This window comes from Corvus hawaiiensis, chromosome 3 (assembly GCF_020740725.1).
Source record: "Corvus hawaiiensis isolate bCorHaw1 chromosome 3, bCorHaw1.pri.cur, whole genome shotgun sequence".
NCBI classification, from domain to species: domain Eukaryota; kingdom Metazoa; phylum Chordata; class Aves; order Passeriformes; family Corvidae; genus Corvus; species Corvus hawaiiensis.
In genome coordinates, this window is record NC_063215.1 from 2,541,722 (window position 1) to 2,558,774 (window position 17,053).

Here is a 17,053-nt window from a genome sequence, read left to right on the forward strand (position 1 = left end):
GTATTAATAAGAGCCTCCTGCCCCCTCCTCTCCATCCCTCCGGGCTGAGCCCGAGGCAGGCAGCCGGGGCCCGCCGGGGGTACCAGGCCTTTGGATGAGCGGTGATGGTGTCTCTTCATCCCGGCCATTTCACAAGACAGAAAGCAGGTTGTGTATTTATTTGGGGTTATTTAGGTCTTGTTTTCCCTCTCCCATGCCACAGCTTTAAAGGAAAATCTATCCAGTTGGTGAGGGCCGGGTGCTGTGGGGCCGGCAGTGCCGCAGAGGGATGCTCGGCACGTAGTGCGGCACGGCAGGGATCTGCCTGCCGGGATGGGGGCAATCCCAAAGAGAAGGCACCCCAAATCTCTTTCTTTTCCCCCCTTTTATTCACTACACAGGAGCCCTCTGGCAGTTCAGACTCTCCTGGAGGTCCAGGATGCGGCAGTGCCCACCCAGAGTTGAGCAGGCGACCGTGGGCTGCCGAATTGCAAGGCTGAGGTTTTTATTTTGGGGTGGATTTTAATATTCATCCCCCACCTGGTGCTGAGTGCGGGTCCTTCAGGGGGGTCCTGCCTCCGCCGCCGTAAAGAGACGGGCGAGAAACCTCCACGAACAAAGGAGAGGATGCAGGAACCCGCAAGGAAAGAGCTTTATTGGCACGACCCGACGGGCTCCTCGCGGCATCCGCACCGGCCGGGATGCGAGCCCAGGGAGGGATGTCCCGAAATACCTGCAGACCCCCTTGGTGGGGAGCAAAGAGGCATCCCAGGGACCCCGAGCTGCTGTCAGTGTTCCCAAGGGCACCATTCCAGAGGTGAGGGTCTGTGCGCGGAGCTGCAAAGAGAGATGGGACCCCCCGCGCCGTCACCAAGGGCCCCCCAAATTGGGGACAGCTCTGCAGATGCCCTGAGGGATGGGGGACTGTCCCCTCCAGTAGGGCCTGTCCTTCCCCAGAGCCAGACACCTGCTGGGAGCACTGGGATGGGCCGGGATGAAGGGATGCAGGGTGGCCTCCAGCTGCAAAGAGAAGGGAAGGGAAGAGAGGGATGGGAGAAGGGAAAGGAGGTGAAGGGCCCCAGCGGGGAGCAGGGCAGAGCAGTGGTGATGGCTAGAAGGGTGGAGGGATAAAAAAAACCGAAATAAAAATAGAAGTGTGAAAAAGGAGGGGAAAAAGAAACCAATGGGGTGTTGGGGTGGGGGGTGGGGGGAGCAGCCCCTGCCCTGCAGAAGGCTCTGGGGGGGCACCTGCTCCGTGTTAGGCCGCGGGGTCGCAGCATCCCTGCGGGGTCGCAGCATCCCTCCCTCCCGCCGCCTCCAGATTTTTGAATTTTATTTTATTTTCTGGATAATTCAGGTGCTGTTTCTCCCCCCCACCCCTTCATCCTTCCCCCCCTCCCCTCGACTCCTCGCACACACACGCCTCTCGCCGGGGCTGTGTAAGCAGTATAATGAGGCAGCCGATGGGTAATTGGGATCTTTTGTAGGGAGGATGTATGGCTGGGGCAGCTGCTGGGGGGTGGGGGGGCAGCTGGGGGGGGACAGCATTACCATACAAAGGGAACAAATGACATGTTTATCCCTCCAAGAGATTTACGCCCGGCCTCGCCCTGCAGACACAGCCCTCCCCCCCTTCTTCTCCCCGGCACTTTTGATTTAAATTATAAGGATTAAAAGGAGAGGGAGGCGGAGGGGAAAAACACACAAACAGCCACCGGAAAAAAATAATATATCGTAATAAAGCTTTAAAAAACAAAGGAAAAGAGCGGCTTTGCCCCAGCATCCCCCCCCACCCCCCTCCGCCGGGGGAGCAGCGTGAGCCCCGGTGACCCCAAGACCTGCCCTTGCTTTTAGCAGAGAAAAACCCCATCGCTCTGCGGAGAAAAGGCGAGAGAAAAGGCAAAGCACAAAGCGGCGGCAGCGGAGCAGCCCCGGGGGCAGCAGCCGCGTTCCCCCGGGGCCCACCCGCGGGGCACCCGCGAGTGACAGCTCCGGATTTCACACCCCGGGTGCCTGTGCTCGCAGGGACCCCCTCTCCTTTATCCCGGAGAGCCCCCCAAAAGCTGCCGTGCGCCCCAATCCCATCCCAGCGCATCCCATCGCATCCCATCCCATGCATCCCTCTCCGCCCCCTCCCCGCGCTGCGGTGCCACCTGCGCCGGTGCGCAGCGCTGCCTGCGCGCCCCGCGGCCGAGCTCGGGGGATGGGGGGGGGGGTGTCAGGGGGTGCGGGGGGTTCCGCGGGTGCGGAGAGCCGCGGAGCCTCCTCCGGCCTCGATGCTGGTCAGCCTCGTTCTTGGCATTCACCGCGTGCCTTAATTGTATGGACATTTAAATCAAGGTCCGCTGTGAACACGGAGAGAGGGGCCTTTCCTCGGGAGGAAGAAAATATAAAGAAGAAGGGGAAATGGGAAAAGAAAAGAAAAAAAAAGGGAGGGGGGAAGGAGGGGAGGGGGGGAGAGGGACCCCGCGGAGCCCAGCCTTTGTTCTCCGCGCCCCGCGGAGGCTCGGCGCGCCCTTCCCCATGGGCGGGGGGGAGGGGGGGACAAAACCCAACCTAACACCCCCCCCCCCCACACACCCCCGTCGGAAAAACCCCCTCTATCAAATCAAAGAAGCCCCGGGCTGTGGGGTGGGGGGCGGCGGGGGGGCCCCGTTACCTGCCCTCCGTCTCTGCCCAACGCTGCCCGCTCTCTGCCGCCTGCCCCGAGCCCCGCCGCGCTGCTCTAAGCGGGGGGGTCTGGAGGAGCGCAATAAACCTTCCCCCGTTCGCCTGCTGCAGTCAATCCTTTCGCTCAGATCCCAAGTGGTGCAAAAAAAAGAGGAGAGGGGCCCATCTGGCTTCTCATCAGCTTTGTCAAGTCTTGCATACGCTAAAATGCTAATGACCTAGATAGCTCATGCAAAATGCAGCAGAGAGAGAGAGGGAGGGAGCAGCGAGGGAGGGAGGAGGGAGGAGGGAGGGAGGGGGAAAGGCAGAGGGAGGGGGAGAGCCCGGGTGCATCACCCCCCCCCTCCCCAGCACCCCCCAGCCCTTGCTGCCCAATGCACCTTGGTAGGTACGAGCCGGGCTTTGATTTGAAAGGTCACCCGGGTACGATGAGGGGGGGCGGGCAGAGCCCACGGATAAACCGCCCTGGCTTCATCCTTCATCCCCCCCCCGCCCCAGCCCTCCGGGGGGGGGGGGGGGGGAAGAAAGGGCGTGGGGGGGGCCGGGTGGGAGCGCAGCCCCCACTGCATCCCCCCTCCCCCGTGGGGTGCTGAGGGGTGTCCTGTCTATCCAACCCCCCTTTCCCGGCCCGACCCCAACCCAAACCCCCCACCCCCCGCAAGAAGAGGAGCGAAGGAAATACCCCCTGCGGCAGCCCCGCCGTGGTCCCTCCGTCCTGCAGCCGGTGCGGAGCGCGGCCAGGCGCGTAATCCCGCGGAGGATGCTCGGGGAGGCAGGGGGTGGGATGTGCCCCCCCCCGCGCTATGCGGAGGGCGGTGAAAATGGTATATATATATATGTATATATATATATATATATAAAATATATATATATAGAAAAGAAAAGCAAGGGGGGGCTGGAGCCAGGCCGTCGACGGGAGCGGAGCGGGCGGCCGGAGGGTGCGGAGGGAGCGCGGAGCAGCCGGGCGGGCGCTGCGCGGAGCGCGGAGCTGTCAGCGGCGCCTTCTCATTTATCATTAGCCAGCCCTAATCTTGCTCGCTGTCCTCCTTCGGTGATGTTGATCCACTTTCCCTCCCTCCTCCCCCAGCCCCCCCCCCCCCCTTTTCCCGCACACCCCCCTCCCCGTAAAGGATTATTCAGCCAAAAAAAAAAAATCCCAGCTGCTGACTCCGTGCGCCGCAAACAAGGCGGCTGCAGCCCTCGCCCCCAGCCCCGCTCCCGCAGAGATGCTCCGGGTGTTGTCCGCAGAAATGCTGCCTTTTAAAACAAGGAGCGACCCGCGGGGAAAGAGCCTCCAGCCCTGCCCAGCTCCCCCCGCAGCCCCCCGCGCCCTCCACCCGCTTTTGGGGGGGCGCGTGGGGGAACCCCCTGCCCTGGCCCCCCCAAGCCCCGCTGCGGAGAAAGGATGCTGCAGAGCTGGGTGCAGCTTTGCAGGGGGAGGGGAAAAAAAAAAAAAAAGGTATTAAAAAAAATGAAAGTACCAATTTTGGCCGAGGCTTCGCTTTCTCTCTCCCCCCTCCCTCACCCCCAGCACTGCTGGTTTCATGGCTACGCTACTGTAATTATGAATTCTTCTTCTTGCGACTCGCGTGTGTGCAGGGGCTGGGGGTGGCAGTGGCTGTGGCTGCGGCTGACATCACTGCAGTGGCGTGGGGCTGACAGCTCCCAGCGCTGCGCAGCCTGCAGTGGCTCCTCAGCTTTTTTTGCAGCCTCTCTGCTGACAGTTGTCGGGGGAAAGGGGGGGGGGGGGGTGAAAAATAATAATAATAATAATAATAATAATAATAATAATAATAATAATAATAATGATGAACCCCAAATTCCAACCAACGAACCCACCCCATCTCACCGCGTTCAAGGTGAATTTCAAGGAGAAGAGCACGCTTTTTGTTTGTGGCGAGGTGCTGGTGGTGAGGAGCGCACGCCGTGGTTATCTACACATCTATATCCAGGGATAGCTACACATTCCCAACATCACCAGTCCCGGCTGAGCGCCCTGTTAGACCCTGTAACCTTGTCAGGGCACTGCACAGCCTAACGCGGGCTAAACCCCCGGCTCAAGCAGGCTCTGAAGGCAGGAAATCCTTTATTACTCGCCGGGTGATTCGGTGTCAAGGGCATGTGCCCGCTCCTGGGATCTCTCTGCACAAGCCGCAGCTCCTGAGATCATTCCAGCGCCGCACCGCGCCGCAGCGCACGTCTCTTCCTTCTGTCCCTTCCCATTGCACAAACACAAATACATCCCTTCTTTTTTTTTCCTTTCCTTTTTCCCTCCCCAGTCGAGGCCTAGAAGTTGCTGAGAAAAACCCACATGGGAGCGCGAGTCGGTGGTTGGTACCCCGAGTGTGAGTCTGTGTATTCAGAGATGGGCAGGAGCGTCCAGCTCTGAGTAAGCACAAGAACCTTGGGCACATTGGGGGTCCAAAAAACGTGTCTGGGAGCCTCTGGGAGCCTCTGCCCTTTCCCCTTAGTGCTGTCTCACAGTCCCTACCGTTGTGTTCCCATTGCCTTAATGACATTTCACTTAACGCATCAGATCAGAGGAGTTTTCAAGGGAATGCTGGAAATTAGCTGCCAGAAATGGTTGGGGAGAGCCACCAGCTCAGCTACAGAAATCTTTCCTCCTGCCCTTTATACCATCACCCCCTGAAAGCATGACACAATATTATTAGTTTAAAAAAAACCAAACCCCAAACCCTATTTACCCTGAGAAAGCAACTCCACGTACACCTCCCTTGAGCCGTTTGCAATTCAAATAAGGCCTTGCACGGCGCAGATTTTAAGGTCTGGCTGACAGAAGCCAACAGCCAGAGCATCCCTCTGAGACCGCTGCGCTTCCAACTGCAGCTGGAGCCACGGGGCCACGCGAGCATCCGTCCCTGCCCCGCAGGCAGCTGCCCGGCGGGGACCGGGATGGGGTCACAGCGCCGCCTAATTCGTCCCCTCCTTGGTTCCCTGCCTCGGAGATTTATGGAGAGCTGAGGTGGTTTATTTAAAAATAAATAGATGAGTTTCATGGCAGGTTGGAGGTGAACAGCTGTCATTTCCATACTCCCCTGAAATTACTTCTGTATGTTTTCTTATGAACATGTATTTTGTATCTCTCTGCAAGACTTTTCCTTTTGAGGAGCTGAAATCACCTTGGGAGTCTGCATAAGCCCTGATCCCAGGGGCAATTTGAAGGAAGGAAATGCAATTCCCTCTCTAAGAGGGGAAACTGAGGATCAGGGGCCTTGGGGAGATTTTGGCATCCATCCTTCATGGCTTCAAACGGAAGTGAGATACCTGAGCTAAGCCATGGAGATGGATCCATGGATGGAAATTATGGGAGCAGCAGGGGGATACAGACCCAGAACAGGGCTCGCAGCCCTCAGGCTGGGCAAAATGGCTTTGTCAAATGGACACGGGGATTTTCCGCCTGAATTTCAGCTCACACGGAGCTGGATGTCACGTTAGAAACCTGTTCTGGATTAAAGCTCAAAGGGCTCTTCCAGGGCCTTCTCCAGCTCACCCTCCTGCCCGGCGCCCGTCACGTTGGCCGGGGATATTTAAAAATACATTACGCTCCCTTAAAAACATAAATCCTCGGACTTAACCGGTGATCCATCCCCTCCCTGTGCACTATTAGCACATTAAGAAATTAAATGCTAAAACTCCCAAAGATCCGATTGACCGGGATCGTGCCGCTCCATATGGCATGGCATATGTGTCCGGCCCTTGGCCGGGATGGCCGGGATGTGCTCGGCCACCGCTGGGGTGGGAAAGGGGTTTCAAGGCAAATTGGAATGGATTTAGAGATACTTCTTTTTTTTTTTCCTCTTCTCTCACGACATTTCACTTCTCTGCTCCACCCCCAGCGCCAGAGGGAAAGCTGTGGAGGTGATGTATGTCCCTAAATAAGGATGCAGAGCCTGGCTTTGCTGGAGGAGGTCAGGTGAGGCTATTTAACGCTTTGCAGCCTCCTCGAAGGCAATGGGCTTTAGAAAACGATGCCAAACCCCCAAAGCCACCTCCCCACAAGTAGCTTCATGCCTGCTGGAGACGATGGCAGAGGTGATGCCGGGGAAATGGGTCCCTGCAGGTGGTGGGGAAAAAGTCCCTTTCCTTCCCTACCCACTCCAGGATAAATCCCCCTTGCAGCAAACAAAGGGCTCTGGGCCTCGCTGGGAGCTTTCCCCGAGCGACGACGCAGGGTTTCTAAAAGCCTTTAGAGGCTTTTTCACTGCTTTGCTGGAATTTAAACCTTTTCTTTAATTTCTTTCTGGGGCTCACTTGAATTTTTAAGTGCTGGGCGGTGCAACGGGGGAGAAGATGGCAGCTGGATTCATCCCTGTGCTTGGCACTGCGGGATGGACGGGTGGACAGAGCCTGTACCACAAAACTTAGCTCTAAACATGACCTAAACCAGCTTAGCAGGGATATACATGAAGGAAGGGATTAACCCCCCTCGCTCCCCAACCAGGAGCAACAAATCCCATTAACACCCCATCCCTGGGAGGGGAAAATCCGCATCCACTGGTCCCCGAAACAGGGAGCTGCCGCATTGAGTGAGTTATTTATTTCAAATAAAGATCCCAGCCCGTGGCAATGTCTCCTGCAGAAGCTCTGTGGTGAGAATTAGGGATTTTTGTGGGAAGCTTCGGCGTCGCTGCGAACCAGCCTGGCCGTGTTATCCCGGTGCAAAACCTGCGCCGGCTGCTCATCTCCTAAATAGTTAATTCCTGGAGCTTGTGAGAAGGTTAAATATGTATCAGGATCAGATGCAGTCACCTATAGCTCCCCTTTCTGCAGGATTTCTCAGGGTTACTCAGAGAACCGGGAGCAAAATTCCAGGGATGAAAAATCTCCCTCTGCCTGAAAAACTCGGCTCTCCCCCAAGTAATTTGCTTTAAAGCAGGGGAATTACTCACCGAGGTGATAGGTAGGAACCGTGCAAAATATAGTGGGGGGAAAAAGAAGCTGTTAGAGACAACAGCAGGAGAAAAACTCTGTTATCTATGGTAACAGTCTGGAGACTGATTTATCCAGCGTATAAATAGAGCGGGAGAGGCTCTCGCGCTGTAGACGCTCCGATGGGGAAGCGAGAGTTGATTTTACCCTCCCTTTCGGGTTCAGCTTGATAGGAAAATTTCTCATTGATGCAGCAGCTCCACGGAGTGAGATGTGCCACCGAATTCCAGAGGAAACGGGCCCAAACTTTCTCCCCTGGCCGCCGTGCCGGGTGCAGCCGTGGGATGTGATTCCAGCATCCCCCCCATTCCCCACGTAGCCATTCCATCTTAATCAACATCCCAGCTCCCCCCAGAGCTGCCCTCTCCAAGCCCCCAAATATTATTGCTTTGTTTACTACTGGGTTTTATGGAGGATGAAAGCTGATGGACCAGATCCCTCTTCCAAGTACTTATTGCCTTCCACACTTTAAATAATATCGTTTCACCTACTGGATGTAGAGGTAAAAAAAACCCCAGCAAACAAAACACCCCAAATCCCTTGTACTCCATGATTTATTTCTGAATTTTCCTCGAGGGGGAAAAAAAATCATCTAAAGGTCTCCAAGCTTCGGGTTTAAAACAACGCATTGTATTTAAGCAAATTCTACTGGAGTAAGCACAGGGAAAAGAGGGAGGATGCGGGTGTCGGGCTGGAGCCTTGTTCAGCATTTTGAGTAGTGTAACACATATTTTAGAGGGTAAAATGCGAGGCCTGGAAGGGAGATTTCAGGGCTTGTCTTGGTTATACCTGGAATGTTCATGTTTGGGAGCCGCAGACCCTCTCGTGCCCCTCACGTTTAGCACCTCCATCATTTTAGGACAATTTGCAAAACCAATTAAACCCAAAAACTCCCCTCGCCTTGCTGGGATTTGCTCCTTATTTTCCAAGCTGCTCTGCCACAGCAGCAGCGGCCTTGAAATCCCACTGCTCCTGTTTTCTGGAGACATCTCCCGGCGTGAGCATTCCCCTATTGTTCCACAGGTCAGCAGAGAGCCCCAAATCAGGTAAAAGCCCTTTCCCAGCCCCTTTGGGGCCGTATCCCACAATATCCATGTCTGCCTAGTGTGTGTTTCCCCAACGCAGATTCCACTGGCATGGAAGAGCAGATGGCTCAGGTAGTGGGTTTAAAGCTGTCCCAGCCCACCCCCAGCCCTGACCTATATCCAGGATGAGCGGATGGATGCCAGGAATACCTTTGCTTTCCCCTATGTCCATCATTCATCTCCGGATTTTTTCCCCCCACCTCCCCATCAGCTGTCAAAAAAATAAAAAAGAAGGGAAAGGGTAAAAAAAAAAAAAGGGAAAAAAAAAGCAATACCTTCCTGACTGATATTTACACAAGTAAATATTTTTTATGTATATACAGCCGGTATGAAATGATTTTTAATGAATTATCTGTGAGTGAAAACAGTTCTGTAAATCAGCAGGGCTGCAGGCAATTTTTACCATATGTCGGCTCGCATTTGTATCACGGAATTTGTTGTGGCGAGGACGAAATATCTGCTTTTCTTTCCTTGCTGATGTGCTAGAATTCGGATCTACATAACTCAGTGCATTTAAGCAGGAATATTGTCTGGTTTTATTGGACTATTATTAATGCAAAGGCGGCCGTTCCCTATACGGCTCTGCACACCCAGCCAGCGAGAGCTGCACGGGAGCGGGGAGAAGCCTGAATTACATCAAAAATCCCTCTTTTCCCCCCATAAAGCTTCCTTCAAACCTTCCTCCAGCAGGTTTCCAAGAGTAAATCAGCAACTCGCACAGCAAAAAGGAATATCTGTAAAATATGAGCTGTGCTCTGCTCTGCACATCCATCCTCCCTTCCCCCTCCGTAAAATAACATCTGAATTCCTAATGGCAATAAGGATGAATTACTTAATGTATGGAGGGGGGGGCTCAGGCTAAAAACACATCCCAAGATAATGCTGGGCTTTACCAGCCCTGTATTTACCCCTACAGCAAGGGGGTGAAACAGAAACAAGAGCCTCAAAATGAGGAATTGCCACCGTAACACCCCACAAAATGCAGGTGAAAACTTCTGCCTGATCCAGGGTATGAATAAATTGCATAAATTGCTCCTAAATTCAGGTACAAAACCGAGATGAAAAGTAAGGCATGGATGTGGGGAGGGAGTTTAACACAAAACCAAACCAAAATTGCTATGGACATCACATATTCTTGCGTTCTGGGGATTTTATTTCGGAGCTGTTAACACCGAGGAAATGTTTGAATTATATTTTATAAAATAGTGTCGCAGGAGAAATCTCCAGCCTGATTTTCCATCATTCATCCAGGGCTGAATGGGAAGGTGGGGGGATGTCAGCCAGGTTGCACTGATGCTGGGAGGGAGGAGTGGGACACTCTGGGAGGAGTGGTCCTGGATCTGCACCCCGAACAAAGAGAGGTCACCCCTGTTTGTATCCGGGTCCTGCACATCCAGCAGTTTGCCGCTGGCTTCAACGGGAACAGGATGCTTTTCCTTTTGCCCACGGGAATATTCCTGGATGCTGCCTCGAGCAGGGGGGAAGGGAAAGAGGTTGAAATTATTATTATTATTTTTCTTTTCCCAGGGAGAATAAAAATCCTAAATAATAAAACACTTCAAAATCCCAATTCTTGCCTTGCTGCCCCCGTTTTCACCCCCTCCTCTGTCCCTCTCTGCCAGGCCAGGATGCAGCCGCGAGCCAGAGGACGGCGGCGATTCTGTAATGACGTAATGCTGAGATAGAAAATGTCATAACCATTTGTCACCAAACGCCCCGTGCACCCAGATGAAGCAAACAGTGTGAGACTGACAGGGCTGATGAAAAACAGCACTTAAGCTAATTTTTTCCTCCTGCTAAACTCCGTTGTGCACTATGCAAATCTGATTGCGAAAGTGGGACATTATCAACACTTTAACGCTAGTTAACTTCGGGAGATGATACTCAGAGCAATCAACATAAACTTAGCATACAGTAACTTAAATAACAAAAATGTTTCGCTGCTGCTCCAGCGCTGGCATTTGGATCCAGGCATGTGATGGATTTGTGCCGTGCCTGGGAACAAATTAAAAATACAGCGCCTCAGATCACTGGTGGCAGCAGCGGAGAGGAACGGGGTTTAAACCAGAATAACAATAATGGCAATTAGACACCAACCTGGCCTGAATCATCGCTGCCCTGCGAGCAGTTATTGATTATTAATAGGCTCATATTTGCTTCGACCCCATGCCTCATCCCGCTGGTTCCCGCGCCAGCCAGAACCGACCTGCTCCCGATGAATCCGCATTCCAGCAGCTCTTAAATTTATCAAGCTCCTCAAAATACTCTTTCCACCCCCCCTTAAGGTCCAATTCCTAGCGCCTGTGAGAATCGCAGCTTTCGTCTCCTTTTTCCCCTGGAAAACAAATTTCTCTTTATCCCTCGGCGATGTGCATTGTGAACCCTAAAGGTCACCCTCCCAAAGAAAGGAAGGATAACCTGCAATTTGTTATTTTTAAAAGCTCACAGCGGTGGGAGAGGTGGCATGAGATGAACTGATAGAGAGGAGAGGATGTGTCTCCCTCGTTAGCATTCCCCCCGTTCCCCCGCAACAACGGGGAACGATAATAACACCTTAATATCTCCCAGCGGGGCTCAAAGGAGCTGGAAAAATAGGATTTAGGGTGTGAGCTGGGAAGGAAAACAAAAAAAACCCCCATGGCCCGCGCTGCAGCTGAAAAGTTGAAGCTGGATTTTGTGTCGTGGCGGTATTGATTGGGATGTTAACAAACCCGGAGCGCGCGGAGCAGAGGGAGGTTGGATCACAGCCAGCTCCCGCTGCCGGCCCAGGCCTGGAATGATGCCTGCTCTGATACGGCAACAACCACTTCCCCAGCCCAGGTCTGCCCGGGGTTCCTCCTAAAAATGTTAATTAAGGCTTGCACGCTGAGTAAATTACAGGGAATTAGCTCTATTTTGCATATGCAGAATTAAGGTGTGAGGAGAAGCACCTGGATGAGGGTGGCCCAGGGAGTCCACCAAGAACTGAGCTCTGTCTTCACAGTCTGAGCCCTCCGCTGCAGTCTGAGCCTCATCTGGTCTTCTCCTGAGTTCATCATACCCAGCTCGTTAATGAAACACAGGAATTCATAGTAATTATTACAGAATCATGGAATCATGGAATATCCTGAGTGGGAAGGGACCCACAGGGATCATTGATCCAACTCCTGGCCTTGCACATATACCCCAACAATTCCGCCCTTTTTCAAGACAAAGGCTAACAGGTTTGGCCTCCAAAAATGGGCACGATCAGTTTGCCCAATCTCTCCCATTTCCAGAAGTTCTCCCATTTCCATGTGCAAAAGATGCCAGTGGAGTTCTGTCGCCATTCCTGCTCTCAGCGTTGGCACTTGTGGTGTTTTCCTTCAGCTGAATCAGGTGTTTATAGGTGATATTTTGAGTACAATTAGAATCTGCTTTTATTTGTAAAGACTTTTCCCATTTACAGCCCAAATCCCAGAGGTGCATTTTTCATCTCGCCACCCAAACTGCAAATTCCAGCTCTGTGGAGAAAATGTCCTTTCCCAAAAGGAATAAACCATGGTCCATTATGGCTGAGCTCTTCAGTTGGGACCTCCATTTGTTGGGATTGGCAGAAAAAAAAATGGCACCTTTTCCAAAATTCTGGAGACATGCCAACACTTACAGAGAGATAAGTTGAGCACCAGTCTACCATGGCCAAGGAAATAATTGTAACCAAGGAAACATCTTCCTTCGTGGGATTGCTGGCTGCAGAGATGCACCAAAGTGCAGGGATTTTCTCCTTTTGGAAGTTAGGGAAGGCATTTTATGGATGAAGAAACCAAGAAGGATTCTACTGGATTTGGTTTGACACCAGCTCTGTGGAGGATGGGCAAGGCTTGCTGCTGACAGCATCCCACCAGAGAGCACAGAAAACCCTGCCTAGACCCTTCTTCATGGCCTAATTTATTAAAAATTAGCAAAATGTGCTTCAGCTCTTTGATAGAGTGAAAGAACAAGACTTACTTGTCACCCAGGTCTCCCTGCTCATGGTGAGGTGGGATTCACCTCTTCAAACTTTAGGAATGTTGCTGCCCAGTGCCAAAATCTTCTCCAAGCTGTCTCTGAACCAGCAGCAATTTTGGGGGCACCAAGGCAAGCCTGAGACTGCACATGGTCACAGCTTCCCCACCCCAAAGACAAGGCCACATGGCCAAGGAAGGAGGCTCTGGAACTGGTTTATTTATTCCTGTAATTTATCAGTCCCTGGAAGTGCTCAGGGCCAGGTTGGACAGAGCTCTGAGCAACCTGGTCTAGTGGGAGGTGTCCCTGCCCATGGCAGGGGCTTGGAACTGGATGAGGTTTAAAGGCCCTTCCCACTCAAACCATTCCATGATTCGTGGCAAGTTGGATCTGGGTCAGCAGTGTCCTGGCAGCCAGGAGGGACATCCCTGTCCTGGGGGCATCAGGTCCAGCATCCCCAGCAGGGAGAGGGAGGGGATTGTCCCGCTCTGCTCTGCACTGGGGTGGCCTCATCTCGAGTCCTGGGGTCAGTTTTGGGCACTGCAATATAAGAATGTTCTAAAGCTGTCAGACACCGTCCAAAGGAGGCTACAGAGATAGTGAAGAGCCTTGAGGAGAAGCCTTGTGAGAATCAGCTGAGGTCATTTGGTTTGTTCAGCGTGGAGAAGAGGGGACTGAGGTCAGACCTCACCAGGGGCTGCAGCTCCTCCTGAGCGGCAGCTCCGATCTCTGCTCCCTGTGAGCAGGGACAGGATCCAGGGAATGGCTGGAGCTGTGCCAGGGAGGTTTAGGTTGGATATCAGGGAAAGGTTCTTCCCCCTGAGGGTCACTGGGCACTGGAACAGCTCCCCAGGGAATGGGCACTACCCCAAGGCTGCCAGAGCTCCAGGAGTGTTTGGACAACGCTCTCAGGGATGCACAGGGTGGGATTGTTGGGGTGTCCTGGGCAAGGCCAGGAGCTGGATTGATGATCCTGGTGGGTCCCTTCCAACTCAGGACGGTCTGTGTTTCTGTGACCCTGGGAATTAACTGCAGACCACCTCCCCGTGGCAGGAAACCTTCTCCTGTTGCTGTGGCGGCTCCAGAGGGGAGCTGAGGTCAGGCAGCACAGAGCTCTCCTCATTCTCACCCAGAGCAAAGGCACTCCAGCACTTAGTTTCTGAAGCTGTAACAAGCCCAGTCCTGGTCCACAGCTGCCTCTCACGGCCATCAGCAAGTCCTGGAGTGAGAGCATAAATGCACTTGTTCCGCCTCCCTAAGTGCAAGGAAACTGTCTCAACAAAGAGGATGAAATATTTCCCGTGGCTTTCTGTAAGTGAAGGCAGAGAAAGCGAGGCAGACAGCAGCTACTTGAACCACTCCACCCAGAGAGTTGTAGGTTACAAGAGCTTTGTGGGAATGGGGGGACAAGGCTTTTCTGCCGCAGATGAACCTGCTGCTGCTGCGGCTTTGTCATCGCTGCCCAGGTTCCCTTTTCTGCTCTTCCAGCTCTTGGTTTCATAATAAAATAGTGGTCAGATCTGTGAAGGAGGAGCAAGAACAGTTCCCCAGGGCCTCTTGTCCTGCTCTCCATCATATCCCTGAAATCCATGTTGCTTCAACAGTGAATTTTTGCATTGCCAGGAGCAGTGAGATGCAGGGGACCATGACCACTAACATCAAAAAATCAGGAATTGCGCTGTTGGGGCTGCCTTGGACCTCATTTTAAACAGGCAGAGATTTGGGCACGATGAGGTTGTCCTCCACCAAGTGATGAAGAACCTCCACCCCAAAGAACTTCTTCAAAGCCCTCTCCTGCACTTGGAATGGAGGCCAAGAAAATGTCCCCATCGCTGTCACATCACCTCAAATCACTGCTTGTTTTTTGGCACTTTGAACAACCAGAATCCGCTCTCATCCTGTGTTTTATACATGGTCAGCAAGAGCCAATCTCTTTCATAACAGGGCAGGAGCACATCCAATTAAACTGGCAAACAATATTACATTTTCCTATTACTTCGTAGAGAACATCCTTTCTGGTAAAGAGAAGCCCAGAGGTTTTAGAAATTTTAGGCATTTCTTTTTCAGACTCTTACTCAGCTGAATCTGTGATCTCAATTTGAATTAGCTGGGACCTGCTGTTGGGGCTGTTTGTTGTTAGATGTCACCAGTGATGGTGTTGCCAGAGAGGCTGGAACAGAATAGACTCAAAATGACCTGAGGTCAAGGGCAATGAAGTTTAAAATACAGTCTCTTCTTGCTTGGAGATATTTTTGCACACGTCTATCCTGAACAGAAAATTCGGGAGAATGCTGCTTTCAAGTGCAATCTGAATGAAGTCACAGGGAAAAATGCAATATATTTTGTAATGAATTCGTTTAAACAACTCAGTGATATTGTTGATTTGCTGCTCCCTGGATTGTAATTTATTAGAAATTGCTTCTGATGTTTACAGGATGCATAAAGAGCAGTTCGATGTAAATAAGGCGCTGCTGTATGGTTAAGTGTCCCTTCTGGTGAATTAAATAACTTGGTGAAAAGACTGCTTGTGTGTATTTATTCCACTTCCTACTTCAATGTCATCTTGGCTCTGTTAACCAGAGGAGAAAAATCAAGTTGTGGGGGAGCATTTCCCCATTTTTGACAAAACCATATTTTGATATGGCTTGGAGACCCCCAAATCACCCTGTGTACTCTGCTGCCCTCCTCACCCCCTTAGGCTGATCACCTCAGGGACAATTTTTAGGGGCAGGATGCCACCGTGTGAGGCAGAAAACTCACAGGGGCCAGGGCCATAGTGCTGAACCCAGCACACAAAAACTGCTGCCAAACCAGGGGGGATGGAGCACGATGCCTCCACAAGACAGAGCTCAGGCCACTACCCAAGACTCACCTTTTTAGCAGAGGGATTTCCTTCACGTGGGGCTTGCTGCCCATGTAGGAATAAATCTGAAAATGTACACACAACCATCTCCAATGGATCAGGCAAATCTTGCATAGCCAGAGCTAATCAGGAGGAGTTGTAATGCATGGATTCCTTAAAGCACCTGAAAATGAATGTCAGGATCTACCCCAGAGCCGTGACTTTTTCCAGAGTGCCTAAAGGGGGTTATATGGACATAATTTAGCTGGATTCAACAGTCTAATCTGAGATTCACAGGGCTGGCAATGAACTCTTCCCTGCTAATCAATTCTTGTGGTGCAAGAAGGAGCTTGGGAATGCTCAGCCTTGGTGTGAAGTGCATCAGTTCTTCCCAACAGGTTTATTCCTCCACCAGTTGTTTGTTGATGGTGATTTCACCATCACAGACAGCCCAACAGAGCAGGTCTCTTTGTTTAACTGATTTACAGCCAAACTTTGAATACCAGCACTTAATTCTACTATTAAGCAGCCCTCCTCTTAATGCAGAAACATCTTGCAAGTCCCCAGCCAGGTTTTATTCCACAGCAACCCACATTTCCTCCCAGCCCTGGTGCCAGCTGGGCCGATTAGCTGTACAGAGGGATCACCCTCCTCTTGGCAACAGGGCTCAGCACAAGCTGTGAATCCCTCACAGTCCTCAAAACATAGATTTTTTGACTCATTCTCCTGTGTCACCCCAATATCCCACAAAATCCTTTAGGAAACATGAAATGACTCCTCCTTCAGGGCAGCATGTGATTAACAGTATCCTTGTGCTTTTCTTTCCCTGAAGGATTTGGGCACATATGGAAGATGGATTTGCTGCGGCTGCTCTTAGAGACAGAATGATGGAATGGTTTGGGTTGGAAGGGATTTCAAGATTATCTTGTTCCACCTTTTGCCATGGACAGGACACCTTCCACTATCCCAGGTTGCCCTGAGCCCCGTCTAACCTGGACTTGGACACTTCCAGGGATGGAGCAGCCATGGCTTCTTCTTCCCACAGCCGTGTTCTGTGCCTTGTGGTACTTCTGCCAGTGGGAAGAAGATGGAGCTGCTGGGAAAAAAATATGTTGGCTAAAATGGGCATAATGATAAACTAAAAGAAGGGAGATTCAGACTTGAGTGAAGGAAGACATTTTTCATTATGAGGGTGGTGAGGCCCTGGCACAGGTTGTCTGGAGAAGCTGTGGCTGCCCCTGGATCCCTGGAAGTGTCCAAGGCCAGGCTGGACAGGGTTTGGAGCAATGTGGGATAGTGGAAGGTGTCCCTGCCCATGGCAGGGGTGGGATGAGATGAGCTTTAAGGTCCCTTCACACTCAAACCATTCTGTGATTCTGTGACTCTATGAAATCAAAATATCTTCCCTTTCTTCCTCTTCCATGCTCTGTGACCATATGCCGAGTTTGGCTGTCAGAATTCAATCACCAGTGCTGGTTCCTGAAGCAGAAGAGACTCTTAACTTATTCTTCTTCCTGTATCTAGGCAAAGAGCTGCTTGTGTGACAAGCTGAGTTAGAATTAAC

General features: G+C 52.1%; 1 long non-coding RNA gene across 4 annotated transcripts; it reads right to left on the reverse strand.

The window, feature by feature from the left end:
* Positions 1-615: 615 nt before the first annotated feature.
* On the reverse strand, positions 616-4,886 carry LOC125323966. Of its 4 annotated transcripts, XR_007202729.1 has the most exons (3): positions 4,131-4,383; positions 3,332-3,450; positions 616-816 (listed from the first exon to the last, which is right to left on the reverse strand). It is a non-coding gene; the product is annotated as an uncharacterized LOC125323966 (long non-coding RNA). The 4 variants fall into 4 exon arrangements; XR_007202730.1 differs by lacking the exons at positions 3,332-3,450; positions 4,131-4,383 and adding an exon at positions 4,499-4,886; XR_007202728.1 differs by lacking the exon at positions 4,131-4,383 and having other exon boundaries at positions 3,332-3,719.
* Between the last annotated feature and the right edge of the window lie 12,167 nt (positions 4,887-17,053).